We start from the raw sequence: 6,000 nt of genomic DNA on the forward strand, positions 1-6,000 counted from the left end.
GACTCACCGATCATCGGGAAATTCAATCAAAGTCCATACTTTTCTCATACATGGATCCCATCGCAGATTTCATGGCCTCAAGCCATTTTGCAGAATCTGGGCTCATCATTGCTTCCTCATAGTTCGTAGGTTCGTCATGGTCTAGTAACATGACTTCCAGAACAGGATTACTGTACCACTCTGGTGCGGACCATACTCTGGTTGACCTACGAGGTTCGGTAGTAAATTGATCTAAAGTTTCATGATCATCATCATTAGCTTCCTCACTAATTGGTGTAGGAATCACTGGAACTGATTTCTGTGATGAACTACTTTGCAATTTGGGAGAAGGTACAATTACCTCATCAAGTTCTACTTTCCTCCCACTCACCTCTTTCGAGAGAAACTCCTTCTCTAGAAAGGATCCATTCTTAGAAACAAAATATCTTGCCTTCGGATCTGTGATAGAAGGTGTACCCAACAGTTTCTTTTGGGTATCCTATGAAGACACACTACCCCGATTTGGGTTCGAGCTTATCAGTTTGAAACTTTTTCACATAAGCATCGCAACCCCAAACTTTAAGAAACGACAGCTTTGGTTTCTTGCCAACCATAGTTCATATGGTGTCATCTCAACGGATTTAGATGGTGCCCTATTTAACGTGAATGCAACTGTCTCTAATGCATAACCCCAAAACGATAGTGGTAAATCGGTAAGAGACATCATAGATCACACCATATCCAATAAAGTACAGTTACAATGTTCAGACACACCATTATGTTGTGGTGTTCCAGGTGGTGTGAGTTGCGAAACTATTCCACATTGTTTCAAATGAAGACCAAAATCGTAACTCAAATATTCGCCATTGTGATCAGATCGTGGAAACTTTATTTTCTTGTTACGATGATTTTCCACTTCACTCTGAAATTCTTTGAACTTTTCAATTGTTTCAGACTTATGTTTCATTAAGTAGATATACCCATATCTGCTCAAATCATCTATGGAGGACAGAAAATGACGATACCCGCCGCGAGCTTCAACACTGATTGGACCACACACATTAGTATGTATTATTTCCAACAAGTCTGTTGCTCGCTCCATTGTTCCGAAGAACGGAGTCTTAGTCATCTTGCCCATGAGGCATGGTTCGCAAGCATCAAGTGATTCATAATCAAGTGATTCCAAAAGTCCATCAGCATGGAGTTTCTTCATGCGCTTTACAACAATATGACCTAAACGGCAGTGTCACATATAAGATGCACTATCATTATTAGCTTTGCATCTTTTGGCTTCAATATTATGAATATGTGTATCACTACGATCAAGATTCAATAAACCATTTATATTGAGTGCATGACCATAGAAGGTTTTATTCATGTAAATAGAACAACAATTATTCTTTGACTTAAATGAATAACCGTATTGCAATAAACATGATCCAATCATATTTATGCTCAACGCAAGCACAAAATAACAATTATTTTAGGTTCGACACTAATCCCGAAGGTAAAGGGAGTGTGCGATGGTGATCTTATCAACCTTGGAATCTCTTCCAACACACATCGTCACCTTTCCCTCAACTAGTCTCTGTTCATTTTGTAACTCCTGTTTCGAGTTACTAATCATAGCAACTGAATCGGTATCAAATACCTAGGGGTTACTATGAACACTAGTAAAGTACACATCAATAACATGTATATCATATATACTTTTGTTCACTTTGCCATCCTTCTTATCCGCCAAGTATTTAGGGCAGTTCCGCTTCAAGTGACCATTTTCTTTGAAGTAGAAGCACTCAGTTTCAGGCTTGGGTCTAGCTTTGGGCTTCTTAATGGGAGTGGAAACTTGCTTGCCATTCTTCTCGAAGTTTCCTTTCTTTCCCTTGATCTTTTACTTGAAACTAGTGGTCTAGTCAACCATCAACACTTGATGCTTTTCTTGATTTCTACCTTCGCCGATTTCAGCATCGCGAAGAGCTCGGGAATTATTTTTCGTCATCCCTTGCATATTATAGTTCATCACGAAGTTCTAGTAACTTGGTGATAGTGACTAGAGAACTTTTGTCAATTACTATCTTATCTGGAAGATTAACTCCCACTTGATTCAAGCAATTGTAGTACCCAGACAATTTGAGCACATGCTCACTGGTTGAGCTATTCTCCTCCATCTTGTAGGCAAAGTACTGTCAGGGGTCTCATACCTCTTGACATGGGCATGAGTATGAAATACCAATTTCAACTCTTGGAACATCTTATATGCTCTGTGGCGTTCAAAACATTTTTGAAGTCCTGGTTCTAAACCGTAAAGCAGGGTGCACTAAACTATCAAGTAGTCATCATACCAAGCTCTGCCAAATGTTCATAACGTCTGCATCTGCTCCTGCAATAGGTCCTTCACCTAGAGGTGCATCAAGGACATAATTCTTCTGTGTAGCAATGAGGATAATCCTAAGATCACGGAGCTAGTCCGCATCATTGCTACTAACATCTTTCAACATAGTTTTCTCTAGGAACATATCATAAATAAATTAGGGAAGCAATATGCGATTAATTGATCTACAACATAGATATGCAAATACTATCAGGACTAAGTTCATGATAAATTAAAGTTCAATTAATCATATTACTTAAGAACTCCCACTTAGATAGACATACCTCTAATCATCTAAGTGATCACGTGATCCATATCAACTAAACCATGTCCGATCATCACGTGAGATGGAGTAGTTTTCAATGGTGAACATCACTATGTTGATCATATCTACTATATGATTCACGCTCGACCTTTCAGTCTCCAGTGTTCCGAGGCCATATCTGCATATGCGAGGCTCGTCATGTTTAACCCGAGTATTCTGCATGTGCAAAACTGGATTGCACCCATTGTATGTGAACGTAGAGCTTATCACACCCGATCATCACGTGGTGTCTCGGCACGACGAACTATAGCAATGGTGCATACTCAGGGAGAACACTTATACCTTGAAATTTAGTGAGAGATCATCTTATAATGCTACCGTCGAACTAAGCAAAATAAGATGCATAAAGGATAAACATCACATGCAATCAATATAAGTGATATGATATGGCCATCATCATCTTGTGCATTTGATCTCCATCTCCAAAGCACCATCATGATCACCATCGTTACCGGCATGACACCATGATCTCCATCATCTTGATCTTAATCAACATGTCGTCACATGGTCGTCTCGCCAACTATTGCTTTTGCAACTATTGCTATCGCATAGCGATAAAGTAAAGCAATTATATAGCGCTTGCATCTTATGCAACAAAGAGACAACCATGAGGCTCATGCCAGTTGCCGATAACTTTAACAAAACATGATCATATCACATAAAAATTTATATCTCATCATGTCTTGACCATATCACATCACAACACGCCCTGCAAAAACAAGTTAGACGTCCGCTACTTTGTTGTTGCAAGTTTTACGTGGCTGCTATGGGCTGAGCAAGAACTGTTCTTACCTACGCATCAAAAACCACAACGCGATATAGTGATTGCTTTTTGATCTTCAGAAAGAACCCTATTCATTGAATCTGATTCAACTAAATTTGGAGAAACAGACACCCACTAGCCACGTGTGTGCGAAGCACGTCGGTAGAACCAGTCTCGCGTAAGCGTACGCGTAATGTCGGTCTGAGCCGCTTCATCCAACAATACCGATGAATCAAGAATCAACTAGTGACGGCAAGCAATATGTATATACCCACGCCCACAACTCCTTTGTGTTCTACTCGTGCATATAACATCTACGCATAGACCTGGCTCTGATACCACTGTTGGGTAACGCGGTAATTTCAAAAAATTTCCTACGCACACGCAAGATCATGGTGATGCATAGAAACGAGAGGGGAGAGTGTCGTCCACATACCCTCATAGACAGTAAGCGGAAGCATTATGACAACGCGGTTGATGTAGTCGTACGTCTTCACAATTGACCGATCCTAGTACCGAACGTACGGCACCTTTGGATCTGCACACGTTCAGCTCAGTGACGTCCTATGAACTCACGATCCAGTAGAGCTTAGAGCGAAAGTTCCGTCAGCACGGCGGCATGATGACGGTGTTGATGAAGCTACCGACGCAGGGCTTCGCCTAAGCACCGCTACGATATGACCGAGGTGGATTATGGTGGAGGGGGCACCGCACACGCCTAAAAGATTAATGATCAACTTGTGTGTCTATGGGGTGCCCCCTGGCCACGTATATAAAAATTGGAGGGAGGAGGAGGCCGGTCCTCATAGGGCGTGCCCAAAGTGTGGAGTCCTACTAGGACTCCCTGGTCCTAGTAGGATTCCACCTCCCACATGGAATAGGAAAAAGGGAAGGGAGAAGGAGAAGGAATGAAGGGGGCGCCCCCTTTCCCTAGTCCAATTCAGGCCAGTCCATGGGGAAGGGGCGCGGCCACCCTTGAGGCCTTTCTCTCCTTTCTCGTATGGCCCATTAAGGCCCAATACGAATTCTCGTAACTCTCTGGTACTCCGAAAAATACCCGAATCACTCAGAACCTTTTCGATGTTCGAATATAGTTTTCCAATATATCGATCTTTTACGTCTCGACCATTTCAAGACTCCTCGTCATGTCCTCAAACTCATCCGGGACTCCGAACAAACTTCGGTCATCAAATCACATAACTCATAATACAAATCGTCATAGAACGTTAAGCATGCGGACCCTACGGGTTCGATAACTATGTAGACATGACCAAGACTCATCTGTCGTGGTTCTAAGTATGACAGTAGAATGGGGGGTAGGAATGTAGAGGCAAGATCCTAGCTGTGTAGTAGTTGTACACACGAGTTTTACGAGTTCAGGCCCTTCTTAGAGGAAGTAACAGCCCTACATCTCGGAGCCCTGAGGCGTTCGACTGGATTATGCGCGTGTGTGTTACAGGGGGTGCGAACCCTTGTCCCAGAGGAGGGGGTTGGCTTATATAGAGTGCGCCATGACCCCAGCCAGCCCACGTTACAAAGGGTTCAATGTACATTAAGGCAGGGCGTTACTGGTAATGCTAGTAATAAAGAGATATAAATGATCTTTAAGGTTACAGAGTGAATGACCGACCGTTGCCATACTGAGTGACATTAGGCCTTCTACACTCCAAGTGGTTTCTTGTATCGTCAAGTGTATTCAAGACTGTCGAGTGGAACGTAGCTTTATGGTCGAGTGGATGATGATTTTCTTCGACTGCTTCTGGTTCTTTTAGAGGTGTCCTTGTTGGGGAACGTAGCAGAAATTCAAAATTTTCTACGCATCACCAAAATCAATCTATGGAGTAATCTAGCAACGAGGGAAGGAGAGTGCATCTACATACCCTTGTAGATCGCTAAGCGGAAGCGTTCAAGTGAACGGGTTTGATGGAGTCGTACTCGTCGTGATCCAAATCACCGATGATCCTAGTGCCGAACGGACGGCACCTCCGCGTTCAGCACATGTACAGCCTGGTGACGTCTCCTACGCCTTGATCCAGCAAGGGGAGAAGGAGAGGTTGGGGAAGACTCCATCTAGCAGCAGCACGACGGCGTGGTGGTGGTGGAGGAGCATGGTACTCTAGCAGGGCTTTGCCAAGCACTACAAGAGACGAGGAGGAAGAGAGGTAGGGCTGCGCCAAGAGGAAGAGGATCTCGTGTGTCTTGGGCAGCCCAAACCTCAAGTATATATAGGGGGAGGGGAGGGGCTGTGCCCCCACCTAGGGTTCCCTCCCTAGGGGTGGCAGCAGCCACCAGATCCCATCTGGGTGGCGGCCAGGTGGAGGGGAGAGGGAGGCGCACCAGGCATGGGCCCTAAGGCCCATCTGCCCTTAGGGTTTGCCCCCCTCCTCCCTTAGGAGCCTTGGGCCCTTGTGGGGGGGCGCACCAGCCCACCTGGGGCTGGTCCCCTTCCACACTTGGCCCATGCAGCCCTCCGGGGCTTGTGGCCCCACTTGGTGGACCCCCGGGACCCTCCCGGTGGTACCGGTACGTTACCGATAAAACCCGAAACTTTACCGGTGACCA

Source organism: Triticum aestivum, chromosome 5A (genome assembly GCF_018294505.1).
Source record: "Triticum aestivum cultivar Chinese Spring chromosome 5A, IWGSC CS RefSeq v2.1, whole genome shotgun sequence".
In the NCBI taxonomy this organism is placed as follows: domain Eukaryota; kingdom Viridiplantae; phylum Streptophyta; class Magnoliopsida; order Poales; family Poaceae; genus Triticum; species Triticum aestivum.